Source organism: Cherax quadricarinatus, chromosome 42 (genome assembly GCF_038502225.1).
Source record: "Cherax quadricarinatus isolate ZL_2023a chromosome 42, ASM3850222v1, whole genome shotgun sequence".
Classification (NCBI taxonomy): domain Eukaryota; kingdom Metazoa; phylum Arthropoda; class Malacostraca; order Decapoda; family Parastacidae; genus Cherax; species Cherax quadricarinatus.
The window spans coordinates 18,428,519-18,444,191 of NC_091333.1; the positions used below are offsets into that span (position 1 = coordinate 18,428,519).

Genomic DNA, 15,673 nt, shown 5'->3' on the forward strand with positions numbered 1-15,673 from the left:
GGTATGGACTGATGAAGCTACTGTGTGGCAAAACGTTTCCTTAACCCTTTGACTGTTTTTGTCGTATATATACGTCTTACGAGCCAGTGTTTCAGACGTATATATACTCTATATACTATATATACGTATATATATTCTAGCGGCTTCAAATCAAGCGGAAGAAAGCTGGTAGGCCCACATGTGAGAGAATGGGTCTGTGTGGTCAGTGTGCACCACATAAAAAAAATCCTGCAGCACACAGTGCGTAATGAGAAAAAAAAAAACTGATCGTTTTTTTGGATTAAAACACCGACTTTGAGGTGTATTTTCGTATAGTATTTATCAATATATTTGCGTTTTCATGGTGTTAGGTGATAAAATGGAAAACATATTATAGAAATTGAGATGATTTTCATTACTTTGACGATGAAGACGACCTTGAAACTGAGCTCAAAGTAGCGGAAATGTTCGATTTTTACCAACGTTCAGGAGTAAACAAATCACACCACACGTCCAATACACGTCAACTGGGGAGTCTAATATTCTTTCACTAGTGCACTGATATTATTTATACCATTTTTACAATAATGCAGTAGTCTGCATAGAAGTAAATTTTGTATTTTTTTGTATGAATAAAAAATCAAAATAGAAAGAGGGGCCTAGAGATGTGACTAATGAACAGAGGATATGTTATTTTAGTGCTAAGAATGTCTACCTTGTTTATTTTGGACCCTATTTTGAAATTGGCATCTTTTTTAGTTTGCGTGAAATTGGCCAAATTGCCAATTTCTGACCGTTGTGACGAATGGTTTGAAAAACCGACAAGTTGAAGATTGAGACACTTATGCAGCATATGGGAATCTTTATTCAGGAAACGTTTCGCCACACAGTGGCTTCATCAGTCCAATACAAAGAAGAAGGCGTAAGGAGAGGAGGAGTATGAGGTAATAAGTCCCTCAGCCTGGAGTCAATGTATTCAGTCCATCAATCTTGTAGAATGTACAGCATAGGGCCGTAGACGTGGCTTATATACTGTAGTGAGGTGACTTGAAGCAGATGTAGGCGGGGTCATAGTGGTACCATCCACTAGTCGAAGTAGGTCTTCGTCCAAAGGTTGAACAAGTGTTGAAGAATTCTTTGTAACAAGATCCCATGATTCTGCAGTGTCTGTCAGTTGTGACGAATGGTTTGAAAAACCGACTGATGAAGCCACTGTGTGGCGAAACGTTTCCTGAATAAAGATTCCCATATGCTGCATAAGTGTCTCAATCTTCAACTTGTCGGTTTTTCAAACCATTCGTCACAACTGTCAGACACTGCAGCATCATGGGATCTTGTTACAAAGAATTCTTCAACACTTGTTCAACCTTTGGACGAAGACCTACTTCGACTAGTGGATGGTACCACTATGACCCCGCCTCCGCCTGCTTCACCTCACCTCACTACAGTATATAAGCCACGTCTACGGCTCTATGCTGTACATTCTACATGATTGATGGACTGAACACATCGACTCCAGGCTGAGGGACTGATTACCACATACTCCTCTCCTTACGCCTTCTTCTTTGTATTGGACTGATGAAGCCACTGTGTGGCGAAACACTTCCTGAATAAAGATTCCCATATGCTGCATAAGTGTCTCAATCTTCAATTTCTGACCACAATACTGGGTAGTCCAAATTGGTAAATGGGAGGTTTCTTGTACTCAGCTGATAGATAAAATGGAGTTCTAAAGAAATAGCTATGAGTTTGGTCAACTGGAACAACGGAATTGGCTGAAAATAGGGCTGAAAGTCGGCGAAATCGCCGATACACATATGTCGCCGAGACCGCTAACTTCGCGGGAGCGTAATTCCATGAGTTTTCGACCAAATTTTGAACTTTTGGTATCATTACCATTGGGTAAAGATTCTTTATCATTTCATGGGATTTTTTTTTTTTTTTTTTTTTTTTCCAAAAATTTAGCGACATAGAATGACAGTTTCAGAAAGGGGCCTGAAACAGTCAAAGGGTTAATAAAGATACCCAAGAGATGCACAAGTGTCTAATTTATCAAGTTTCAGTATGTTAAGTGTGGATAATTTGTGTGTAGTAAGATATTAGCAGTGATTGTAATCTGTTGATCATTCACTAATACAGTACTATAAATTGTTAGTGTATAACTTTACCAACAATTTCTTATGCTATGAAGGGTCTTTTATTTTTTTTTATTTCCAACATGTTAGCCATCTCCCACCGAGGCAGGGTGACCCCAAAGAAAAAAAAAAAACTTTCACCATCATTCACACATAATCAATGTCTTCGCAGAGGCACCCAGATATGACATTTCAGATGTCACTCCAAACAGCCAATATCCCAAACTCCTCCTTTAACCCCTTAACTGTCCAAACGTAGATCTACGTTCTCTTGCCTAGTACTCCAAATTATTATTTTTTTTTTTTTAACAAGTCGGCCGTCTCCCACTGAGGCAGGGTGACCCAAAAAGAAAATACTTTCATCATCATTCAACACTTTCACCTCACTCACACATAATCACTGTTTTTACAGAGGTGCTCAAAACACAACAGCTTAGAAGCATATATGTATAAAGATACACAACATATCCCTCTAAACTGCCAATATCCCGAACCCCTCCTTTAGAGTGCAGGCAATGTACTTCCCATTTCCAGGACTCAAGTCAGGCTATATAAAAATAACTGGTTTCCCTGAATCCCTTCACTAAATATTACCCTGCTCACACTCCAACAGATCGCCAGGTCCCAAATATCATTCGTCTCCATTCACTCATTTCGAACACGCTCACGCAGGCCTGCTGGAACTCCAAGCCCCTCGCCCACAAAACCTCCCTTACCCCTTCCTTCCAACCTTTTCGAGGACGACTCCTACCCCGCCTTCCTTCTCCTACAGATTTAAATGCTCTCCATGTCATTCTACTTTGATCCATTCTCTCTAAATGACCAAACCACCTCAACAACCCCTCTTCAGCCCTCTGACTAATACTTTTATTAACTCCACACCTTCTCCTAATTTCCACACTCCGAATTTTCTGCATAATATTTACACCACACATAGCCCTTAGACAGGACATCTCCACTGCCTATAACCGCGCCTCCTCGCTGCTGCATTCACAACCCAAGCTTCACACCCATATAAGAGTGTTGGTACTACTATACTTTCATACATTCCCTTCTTTACCTCCGTAGATAATGTTTTTTGTCTCCACATATACCTCAACGCACCACTCACCTTTTTTCCCTCATCAATTCTATGATTAACCTCATCCTTCATAAATCCATCCGCCGACACGTCAACTCCCAAGTATCTGAAAACATTCACTTCTTCCATACTACTATTCCCCAATTTGATATCCAATTTTTCTTTATCTAAATCATTTGATACCCTCATCACCTTACTCTTCTCTATGTTCACTTTCAACTTTCTATCTTTACACACACTCCCAAACTCGTCCACTAAACTTTGCAATTTTTCTTTAGAATCTCCCATAAGCACAGTATCATCAGCAAAAAGCAACTGTGTCAATTCCCATTTTGTATTTGAGTCCCCATAATTTAATCCCACCCCTCTTCTGAACACCCTAGCATTTACTTCTTTTACAACCCCATCTATTAATATATTAAACAACCATGGTGACATTACACATCCCTGTCTAAGACCTACTTTTACCGGGAAGTAGTCTCCCTCTCTTCTACACACCCTAACTTGAGCCTCACTATCCTCATAAAAATTCTTTACAACATTTAGTAACTTACCACCTATTCCATATACAGTGGTCCCTCGTTTATTGTATTTAATCCGTTCCTGGAGGAGCTACTGTTATCGAAATCTATGATTTTTGAATGAATTTTCCCCATAAGAAATAATGTAAATACAATTAATCTGTTCCTGACACCCAGAAGTATTAAAAAAAAAATTTTTTTTTACATGAAATATAGATTTTTTTTTTTCTTTTATTATCACACTGACCGATTCCCACCAAGGCAGGGTGGCCCGAAAAAGAAAAACTTTCACCATCATTCACTCCATCACTGTCTTGCCAGAAGGGTGCTTTACACTACAGTTTTTAAACTGCAACATTAACACCCCTCCTTCAGAGTGCAGGCACTGTACTTCCCATCTCCAGGACTCAAGTCCGGCCTGCCGGTTTCCCTGAACCCTTTCATAAATGTTACTTTGCTCACACTCCAACAGCACGTCAAGTATTAAAAACCATTTGTCTCCATTCACTCCTATCAAACACGCTCACACATGCCTGCTGGAAGTCCAAGCCCCTCGCACACAAAACCTCCTTTACCCCCTCTCTCCAACCTTTCCTAGGCCGACCCCTACCCCGCCTTCCTTCCACTACAGACTGATACATTCTTGAAATCATTCTGTTTCGCTCCATTCTCTCTACATGTCCGAACCACCTCAACAACCCTTCCTCAGCCCTCTGGACAACAGTTTTGGTAATCCCGCACCTCCTCCTAACTTCCAAACTATGAATTCTCTGCATTATATTCACACCACACATTGCCCTCAGACATGACATCTCCACTGCCTCCAGCCTTCTCCTAGCTGCAACATTCATCACCCATGCTTCACACCCATATAAGAGCGTTGGTAAAACTATACTCTCATACATTCCCCTCTTTTCCTCCAAGGACAAAGTTCTTTGTCTCCACAGACTCCTAAGTGCACCACTCACTCTTTTCCCCTCATCAATTCTATGATTCACCTCATCTTTCATAGACCCATTCGCTGACACGTCCACTCCCAAATATCTGAATACATTCACCTCCTCCATACTCTCTCCCTCCAATCTGATATTCAATCTTTCATCACCTAATCTTTTTGTTATCCTCATAACCTTACTCTTTCCTGTATTCACCTTTAATTTTCTTCTTTTGCACACCCTACCAAATTCATCAACCAATCTCTGCAACTTCTCTTCAGAATCTCCCAAGAGCACAGTGTCATCAGCAAAGAGCAGCTGTGACAACTCCCACTTTGAGTGTGATTCTTTATCTTTTAACTCCACGCCTCTTGCCAAGACCCTCGCATTTACTTCTCTTACAACCCCATCTATAAATATATTAAACAACCACGGTGACATCACACATCCTTGTCTAAGGCCTACTTTTACTGGGAAATAATTTCCCTCTTTCCTACATACTCTAACTTGAGCCTCACTATCCTCGTAAAAACTCTTCACTGCTTTCAGTAACCTACCTCCTACACCATACACTTGCAACATCTGCCACATTGCCCCCCTATCCACCCTGTCATACGCCTTTTCCAAATCCATAAATGCCACAAAGACCTCTTTAGCCTTATCTAAATACTGTTCACTTATATGTTTCACTGTAAACACCTGGTCCACACACCCCCTACCTTTCCTAAAGCCTCCTTGTTCATCTGCTATCCTATTCTCCGTCTTACTCTTAATTCTTTCAATAATAACTCTACCATACACTTTACCAAGTATACTCAGCAGACATATCCCCCTATAATTTTTGCACTCTCTTTTATCCCCTTTGCCTTTATACAAAATAACTATGCATGCTCTCTGCCAATCCCTAGGTACCTTACCCTCTTCCATACATTTATTAAATAATTGCACCAACCACTCCAAAACTATATCCCCACCTGCTTTTAACATTTCTATCTTTATCCCATCAATCCCGGCTTCCTTACCCCCTTTCATTTTACCTACTGCCTCACGAACTTCCCCCACACTCACAACTGGCTCTTCCTCACTCCTACAAGATGTTATTCCTCCTTGTCCTATACACGAAATCACTGCTTCCCTATCTTCATCAACATTTAACAATTCCTCAAAATATTCCCTCCATCTTCCCAATACCTCTAACTCTCCATTTAATAACTCTCCTCTCCTATTTTTAACTGACAAATCCATTTGTTCTCTAGGCTTTCTTAACTTGTTAATCTCACTCCAAAACTTTTTCTTATTTTCAACAAAATTTGTTGATAACATCTCACCCACTCTCTCATTTGCTCTCTTTTTACATTTCTTCACCACTCTCTTAACCTCTCTCTTTTTCTCCATATACTCTTCCCTCCTTGCATCACTTCTACTTTGTAAAAACTTCTCATATGCTAACTTTTTCTCCCTTACTACTCTCTTTACATTATCATTCCACCAATCGCTCCTCTTCCCTCCCGCACCCACTTTCCTGTAACCACAAACTTCTGCTGAACACTCTAACACTACATTTTTAAACCTACCCCATACCTCTTCGACCCCATTGCCTATGCTCTCATTAGCCCATCTATCCTCCAATAGCTGTTTATATCTTACCCTAACTGCCTCCTCTTTTAGTTTATAAACCTTCACCTCTCTCTTCCCTGATGCTTCTATTCTCCTTGTATCCCATCTACCTTTTACTCTCAGTGTAGCTACAACTAGAAAGTGATCTGATATATCTGTGGCCCCTCTATAAACAGGTACATCCTGAAGTCTACTCAACAGTCTTTTATCTACCAATACATAATCCAACAAACTACTGTCATTTCGCCCTACATCATATCTTGTATACTTATTTATCCTCTTTTTCTTAAAATATGTATTACCTATAACTAAACCCCTTTCTATACAAAGTTCAATCAAAGGGCTCCCATAATCATTTACACCTGGCACCCCAAACTTACCTACCACACCCTCTCTAAAAGTTTCTCCTACTTTAGCATTCAGGTCCCCTACCACAGTTACTCTCTCACTTGGTTCAAAGGCTCCTATACATTCACTTAACATCTCCCAAAATCTCTCTCTCTCCTCTGCATTCCTCTCTTCTCCAGGTGCATACACGCTTATTATGACCCACTTCTCGCATCCAACCTTTACTTTAATCCACATAATTCTTGAATTTACACATTCATATTCTCTTTTCTCCTTCCATAACTGATCATTCAACATTACTGCTACCCCTTCCTTTGCTCTAACTCTCTCAGATACTCCAGATTTAATCCCATTTATTTCCCCCCACTGAAACTCCCCTACCCCCTTGAGCTTTGTTTCGCTTAGGGCCAGGACATCCAACTTCTTTTCATTCATAACATCAGCAATCATCTGTTTCTTGTCATCCACGCACATTTAAGCATCCCAGTTTTATAAAGTTTTTCTTCTTCTCTTTTTTAGTAAATGTCTACAGGAGAAGGGGTTACTAGCCCATTGCTCCCGGCATTTTAGTCGCCTCATACGACACGCATGGCTTACGGAGGAAAGATTCTTTTCCACTTCCCCATGGACAATAGAAGAAATAAAGAAGAACAAGAGCTATTTAGAAAAAGGAGAAAAACCTAGATGTATGTATATATATATGCATGTGCGTGTCTGTGAAGTGTGGCCAAAGTGTAAGTAGGAGTAGCAAGATATCCCTGTTATCTAGCGTGTTTATGAGACAGAAAAAGAAATATAGATGTAGTACATAAACAAGACAATGGGACATGATGAATAAAACATTAACAGCATTACACTTATCTTTATTGGAGATTCTTCTTAGTGTATGGGAGTTTGGAGGAGGAGAGAGATTGGATTATTTACAGTTTGGAAGTGGAATCCCCATCCATCAACACCTCAGGTACCAATTGCTTTTCTGGGGTTACTTCTCTGTTTCTTAATGCCACTAGGACCAGCTTGAGAGTCACTGGAGTCCTGTCTCGCAAAATAACTGTCCAGAGAGCTCAATTTCTGGCATCTCTTTAACACTTCCCTAAAATGGCCCAAGACTTTGTCACTGTACATGTTGCCAACATAGCTTGCAACAGCCTTGTCAGGGTGATGTTTCTCCATAAATCTTTCCATCTTACCCCACATTGCAAAAATCTCCTTAATTTCTGAAGAAGGCACCTTCTTCCATCTCTCTTCCTCCTCCTCTGCAGCAAGATTCTGAGCTGCGATCTCTTGCTCTTCTTGCTGAAACTCTTGCAGCTCCTCAGTGGTGAGCTCTTCGTTGTGGTCTTCCACCAACTCTTCCACATCCTCCAGACTCACATCCAACCCCATGGAACTCCCCAGTGCCACAATAGATTTAACAACAGACATAGGCTCATCAGGGTCAGCCGCAGACCCTTCAGAATCCCTCTTGTGGACACAATCTGGCCACAGTTTTCTCCAAGCAGAGTTCCAAGTCCTGATAGTCACTCCCTCCCAAGCCATACTTATAAGGCTTATGCAATGGAGGATGCTGAAGTGTTCTCTCCAAAAATCTCTTAGGGGTCAAGTGAGTGTCTGAGGTCACATTCAAGCACCTTTGAAACATTGCTTTGGTGTAGAGATTTTTAAAGTTTGCAATGACCTGCTGGTCCATGGGCTGGAGGAGAGGAGTAGTATTCGGGGGCAAGAACTTTACTGTGATGAACCCAAACTCCTCGAAAATTAGGTCATTCAAGTTTGGAGGATGAGCAGGTGCATTGTCCATTACTAGGAGGCACTTGAGATCCAATTTCTTTTCCAGGAGGTAATTCTTCACACTAGGGCCAAACACTTCATTGAACCACTCGACGAAAATTTCCCTCGTGACCCATGCTTTACTATTAGATTTCCAAAACACACACAATTTACTCATCATAACATTGTTTTTCCTGAACACACTGGGATTTTCAGAATGGTACACTAGTAACGGCTTCTCTTTGAAATCCCCAATAGCATTTGCACAGAACATGAGCGTCAGCCTGACTTTCATAGACTTGTGTCCTGACAGTGCCTTTTCCTCCTGTGTAATGTTGGTCCTCTTTGGCATTTTCTTCCAAAAGAGGCCTGTTTCGTCACAATTGAACACTTGTTCAGGTTTCAGTCCTTCAGCCTCTACGTCCTCCTTGAATTCCTGCACACATTTTTCAGCCGCTTTGTGGTCTGAACTGGCAGCCTCACCATGCCTTACCACACTGTATGCCACTACAGTTCTTAAATCTCTCAAACCAACCTTTGCTGGCCTTAAATTCACTCACATCACCACTATTTGCAGGCAATTTCTTTACCAGATCGTCGTGCAACTGCCTAGCCTTTTCACAAATAATCGACGTCATAATACTATCTCCTGCTAATTGTTTCTCGTCTATGCACACCAATAATAACTTATCAACCTCTTCGAGTACTGGTGATCTCATTTTTGTCAGCATATTTACCCCGTTTGCAACAACAGTGTCCTTGATTTCCTCTTTCTTGGCCACGATGGAACATATGCTTGTGTAGGGTTTGTTATACATCCTTGCCAGCTCAGCTGCACTTAAGCCACTTTCATGCTGTTCAGTGATGTTTTTCTTAAATTCAATCGTATTTCTCACCTTCTTTACCAAAGGCTTGGCACTAGGAGCTTTGTTTGGAGTCATGGTAACTTATTTAGTAATTGCAAGCACTAAAATGAGTGAAATATTATGAAATACACCTACCATCCGACTTACGACCTGCTCGACATACGTCCACTCGACTTACGACCGTGCATCTGGCAGACTTACGACCATGCATCTGGCAGCTGGACTGGGCCAGCTGATGCACACCGCTGTACAATATTTGACAATACTCGCAGCGGCAATGTGTCATGCAGGCAGCATCAGTTTGAGTAACCCTGTCCTATCAGCAGTATCATACTGTATTAACTGTACTAACTGGACAGTAAATTTCACCACGGCCCCTGAGATGAAGTCTGAATCTTGCACTGGAGATTGTGGCAAGAAAGGCTCTTACTCTTGAACTCTGTTTGTTTTCACTGTTGCACATAAACCTGTCTGTATCTGTCCACCTACTCTGTTAATGTTGCAGTTTAAAAACTGTAGTGTAAAGCACCCTTCTGGCAAGACAGTGATGGAGTGAACGATGGTGCAAGTTTTTCTTTTTCGGGCCACCCTGCCTTGGTGGGAATCGGCCAGTGTGATAAAAAAAAAAAATCTGTCTGCCTGTATATCTGTGTCTGTATCTGTGTGTGTGTGTCTGTCTACCATTGTGTGTGTCTTTCTGTCTACCTGTGTGTCTGTCTCTGTCTACCTGTGTGTCTGTCTTTATGTCTACCTGTGTGTCTGTCTTTATGTCTACCTGTGTGTCTTTCTGTCTACCTGTGTGTCTTTTTGTCTACCTGTGTGTCTGTCTTTCTGTCTGTGTGTCTGTCTTTCTGTCTACCTGTGTGTCTGTCTTTCTGTCTGCTTGTCTGTCTCAGAGCCACTCATTAAGAGTGTATTTGGTCTTGAAGATGCCATATTAATAATGGTGATGATAATAATCACTGAGGCGCATTAAATGTGTATAAAACGTTAATATAGACATTTTGCTTAATCCATCTATGATTTTTTCAAAATTATATAATAAACATGCTACATTACATATAAACATATAAATTAACAAATATGAGATGTTTTTCTGGTCGGCTTGACAGAGTGAACAGAAACCATTCATGTCCGGGCTGGTAACAACAACAACAACGTTTGTTTACATAACTCGTGAACATTCTACACTCTCATTTATTCATTTAATCTTGTTTACTCACCTCTCACTCTACATTAAGACAACAGATATTTTAAGGTAAGTAATGAGTGGACACGATTATTATATAGCTTAATAATAATATTATTAATATTAGTACATGTGTATTATTGTACTAATAATAATAATGATGATTAATATTATTATTAATTTAGGGCACTGGAGCACAGATCTACTGTATAGCACTTTGTCTGGATTTTTGGGGTTATCCTAGGTAATTTATAATATGTATGATAACTTGACTTATGTGTACCAGTGAGAGAGAGAGAGAGATAGATAGATACAGAGATACAGATACAGAGAGAGATACAGAGAGAGAGCCACATTCAGTCAGCCAGTCAGCCAACCACCCAGCCACCTACCCATCCAGCCAGCCAACCATTCACCCGGCCAACCACAGACCCGGCCAGCCAGCCGGATACGTATTACACATGTTCCAGAGTTGTTTCTCTTTACTTAGGGTATAAGTTATAGTACATTCTGGCAGGATGACACTACCAGTGGTATTCTCCCATTCCACTGTGTCGACAATACATAAAGATAACAGTAACATATGATACTGTATGCAATGTAAAATTTACAATACAGTTCACTACCATGTATACATTATATACAGTACATAAATAATTAAAATATAACAATAGAAGTAAATTATGGTAAAAAGAATGAAATAATGATTGTACATTACAGTACTGTGTAGGTAGGTTATATAGGAAAGGTTTGACATTATGCCCTACCCAGTACATCGGCAATTTTCAAAGGTTTGACTTACGTCCATTTTGACTTAAGACCGGTTGGTCGGAACCAAGCTTGGGCGTAAGTCGGATGGTAGGTGTATATATCATGGTTCTGTGTTATTAATATTGTTCATTATGTCATATTAGATGAACTTTGATAGATAACTAAGCATTAGAGTTGATATTAGCATTATTTTGTCATGCCTCCTGAGAGGCTGGAACAAATAAATTGCATTTCAATTAATTTGAATGAGGAAATTGACTCAGCATACGAACAAATCAGGATACGAACAAGGTCCCGGAACAGATTAAATTTGTAAGACGAGATTCCACTGTATATACAGTGGAACCTCTACTTGCGAGTTTAATCCGTTCCATGACCTTGCTCGCAACTGGATTTGCTCATTTGCAGAGTCAATTTTCCTCATTTAAATTAATTGAAATGCAATTAATCTGTTCCAGTGGAATTCTGTACTTCAATAGTTTTGCTAATATCAACACTATGACTTCTTTATCTATCACAGTTCATCTAATATGACATAACAAACAATATAAATAACATAGAAACCTGATATATACTCTAGAATGAATAAAATATGTCATTATACAGTGGTCCCTCAATAATCGTCCATAATCCGTTCCTGGAAGTGGGACTATTATCGAAATGGACGATTTTCGAATCAATTTTCCCCATAAGAAATAATGTAAATCCAATTAATTCGTTCCAGACACCCAGAAGTATCAACAACAATTTTTTTTTTACCTAAAAGATAGATATACATGCACAAAAGAATGAACATTCAACATGACAGTTACCTTTATTGAAGGCTGTTGTTGGTGAATGGAAGACAGGGAGGAAGAGAGGTTATTTCGAAGGGGAATCCCCCTCCATAAGGACTCTAGGGCACTAATAAAATGTATAAATGAACATTGGTAATAGGGGTAGTTGATGAGTGGAACTGTCTGCCTAGTAGGGTGATCGAAGCTAAAACATTGGGTAGTTTCAAATTTAGGTTGGATAAATACACGAGTGAGAGGGGTTGGATTTGAGTCGGACTTGCACCTGAGCTTATTGCTTGGGTAGCATTTGTTCTGTTAGTGGGTTGGATTTGTGAAGGACCGGCCTAGTATGGGCCAACAGGCTTATTGCAGTGTTCCTCCTTTCCAATGTTCTAAAAGCTATGGCTTGGGTAGTTTCAAATTTAGGTTGGATAAATACACGAGTGAGAGGGGTTGGATTTGAGTCGGACTTGCACCTGAGCTTATTGTTTGGGTAGCATTTGTTCTGTTAGTGGGTTGGATTTGTGAAGGACCGGCCTAGTATGGGCCAGCAGGCCTGTTCCAGTGTTCCTACTTTCTTAAGTTCTTATTTAACATCACACTTACCAGTAGGGTGATCGAGGCTAGGACCTTTATCTGGAGTTTATCTGGAGAGAGTTTCGGGGGTCAACGCCCCCGCGGCCCGGTCTGTGACCAGGCCTCCTTAGGTCAGTGTCCCAGGATGCGACCCACACCAGTCGACTAACACCCAGGTACCCATTTTACTGATGGGGAACATAGACAACAGGTGGAAAGAAACACGTCCAATGTTTCTACTCTGGCTGGGAATCGAACCCAGGCCCTCGCCGTGTGAAGCGAGAGCGTTAACCACCAGGCCACCAGAGCCACCTTGGGTAGCTTCAAGAAGAGATTGGACAAATATACGAGTTGGAGGAGCCGAGTTTGATTTGTCATTGGGTACGGGAGTAAATTCTTGGGTAGCTTTGGGTGGAGGTCATTTTGATAAGGACCTGCCTTGTATGGGCCAGTAGACCTGCAGTGTTCTTCCATTGTTATGTTCTTATTGGCTATTTGTTTGTGTGAGGGAGGGATGGCAAGTTTATTGTTGGAAAATATGACACTAATATCAACTCTATGGCTTATTTATCTATCACAATTCAACTAATATGACATAATAAACAATATTAATAACATAGAAACGTGGAATATACTCTAGAATGAATAAAATAAGTCATTACATATGTCACGAGAGGTGTTGTGTTGTGTTGTTGTTGGGTATATAAGGGCCACTGAGTGTAAGCCGTCCATAATGGTGGTGAGGCGGCGGTGGTTTTTGTAGCCCTATATAACTCCAACATTGGAGGAGTTGGTAGAATCGCTGAATCACTAAAGAAGGAACCCTCTACCACCATCACTACGACCTTCTACCACTATTACAACTGTTACCACCATCACTACTACCTTCTACCACCATCACTACCACCAAAGAAAGCTTCTAGTGCCAGCTCTTTGGTAAAGAATGTGAGAAACACATAATTTATGAAAAAGTTTGTAGAAAAATACAAAGATGGTGGTGGTAGAGTGGAAGTTGTGATAGTGGTTGATGAACATAAGAAAGGAGGATCACTGCAGCAGGCCTATTGGCCCATGCTCGGCAGGTCCTTTACAATTCATCCCACTAACGAAATATTTTCCCAACCCAGTCCTCAATGCTACCCAAGAAATAAGCTCTGATAACTCTATCCACTCATTTGGGACTTGTAAATGAGTGGATAGAGTTATCAGAGCTTATTTCTTGGGTAGCATTGAGGACTGGGTTGGGAAAATGTTTCGTTAGTGGGATGAATTGTAAAGGACCTGCCGAGCTTGGGCCAACAGGCCTGCTGCAGTGATCCTCCTTTCTTATGTTCATCAACCACTATCACAACTGCTTCCACTCTACCACCATCATCTTTGTATTTTTCTACAAACTTTTTCATAAATTATGTGTTTCTCACATTCTTTACCAAAGGGCTGGCACTAGAAGCTTTATTTGGAGCCATGGTAGCTTATTTAGCACTTGCAAGCACTAAAATCAATGGAATATTATGAAATATTTCATAGGAGCATGTGAGGGGACCGTCACTCACTGGTAAACAATGGCACACTGGCTGGGAAGGAAAGGCCGAGGCGGCTCAGAGCGTGAGTATGCATCCAGGACGAAGGACTATTAGGACTATTAGCGAGTTACCGGACCATTTGCGAGCCAATATTTTGACGAAAAAACAGGACTATTTCCGAAATGGACGACTTTCAGGCCGGACGATTATTGAGGGACCACTGTATATGTGGCAGTGGCCAATGAGAGTTTGTCTGGCGACAGGACAAAATACTCCTTGAATATTTTACTATCAACTATATGGCTTATTTATCTATCACAGTTCATCTAACATGAAATAATAAACAATATAAATACCAAAGAAACCTGATATATACTCCAGAATGCATAAAGTGTGTCATTATGTAACAAGTGGAGGCGGCCACAACCACTCCCAATCTAGTGACGGCCTTTTGAAGTAATCTGTTATTATAATTATTATGTAGTACATTATTATTGTATATGAATTATTATTCTTTTCTTCTTTCTTTCAACAAACCGGCCGTATCCCACCGAGGCGGGGTGGCCCAAAAGGAAAAAGGAAAGTTTCTCCTTTTACATTTAGTAATATGTACAAGAGAAGGGGTTACTAGCCCCTTGCTCCTGGCATTTTAGTCGCCTCTTATGACACGCATGGCTTACGGAGGAAGAATTCTGTTCCACTTCCCCATGAAGATAAGAGGAAATAAACAAGAACAAGAACTAGAAGGAAAATGGAAGAAAACCCAGAGGGGTATGTATGTACAGTGGTCCCTTGCTTTTCGTAGTTCTCGGCAATCGTAAATTTCCCCAATCATAGGGGTATTTTCGTATAAACATGGACTCGCTTTTCATAGGTTGACTCGCGAATAGTAGTTCGTCCGGGAAGTGTACGCACGGTGTGAGCCGGGGCGGCCTCCCTACCCGGCCAGTCTGGCATTGTTTACCAGTGAGTGAAGGTCCCCTCAAGTGCTTCTATGAAATATTTCATAATCCACTCATTTTAGTGCTTGCAATTACCAAATAAGCTACCATGGCTCCAAAGAAAGCTCCTAGTGCCAAGCCTGTGGTAAAGAAGGTGAGAAATATGTACAGTGACAAAGTCTTGGGCCATTTTCGGGAAGTGTTAAAGAGACGCCAGAAACAGAGCTCTCTCCACAGTTACTTTGCAAGGCAGGACTAGAGTGACTCTCAAGGTGGTCCTAGTGGCATTAAGAAACAGAGAAGAGAAGCAACCCCAGAGAAGCAATTGGTACCTGAGGTGTTGCTGGAAGGGGATTCCCCTTCCAAACTGTAAACAATCCAATCTCTCTCCTCCTCCAGTCTCCCATACACTAAGAAGAATCTCCAATAAAGGTAAGTGTTATGCTGTTAATGTTTCATTCATCATTTCCCATTGTATTGTTTATGTACTATATGTATATTTCATGTAAAAATTTTTTTTTGTTTTAATACTTCTGAGTGTCAGAAACGGATTAATTGTATTTACATTATTTCTTACGGGGAAAATTGATTCGCAAATCGTAAATTTCGTTTATAGTAACGGTTCCAGGAACGGATTAATTACGA

General features: G+C 40.7%; 1 protein-coding gene and 1 long non-coding RNA gene across 6 annotated transcripts in view; one reads left to right on the forward strand and one right to left on the reverse strand.

Moving 5' to 3' along the window:
• The window catches only part of LOC128695665 (CREB-regulated transcription coactivator 1), a 276,224-nt gene that overhangs the window by 94,535 nt on the left and 166,016 nt on the right, over positions 1-15,673 (forward strand). The window lies entirely within an intron of this gene.
• On the reverse strand, positions 12,217-13,691 carry LOC128695667 (uncharacterized). Its single transcript, XR_008408054.2, has 2 exons — positions 12,877-13,691; positions 12,217-12,618 (listed from the first exon to the last, which is right to left on the reverse strand). It is a non-coding gene; the product is annotated as an uncharacterized lncRNA (long non-coding RNA).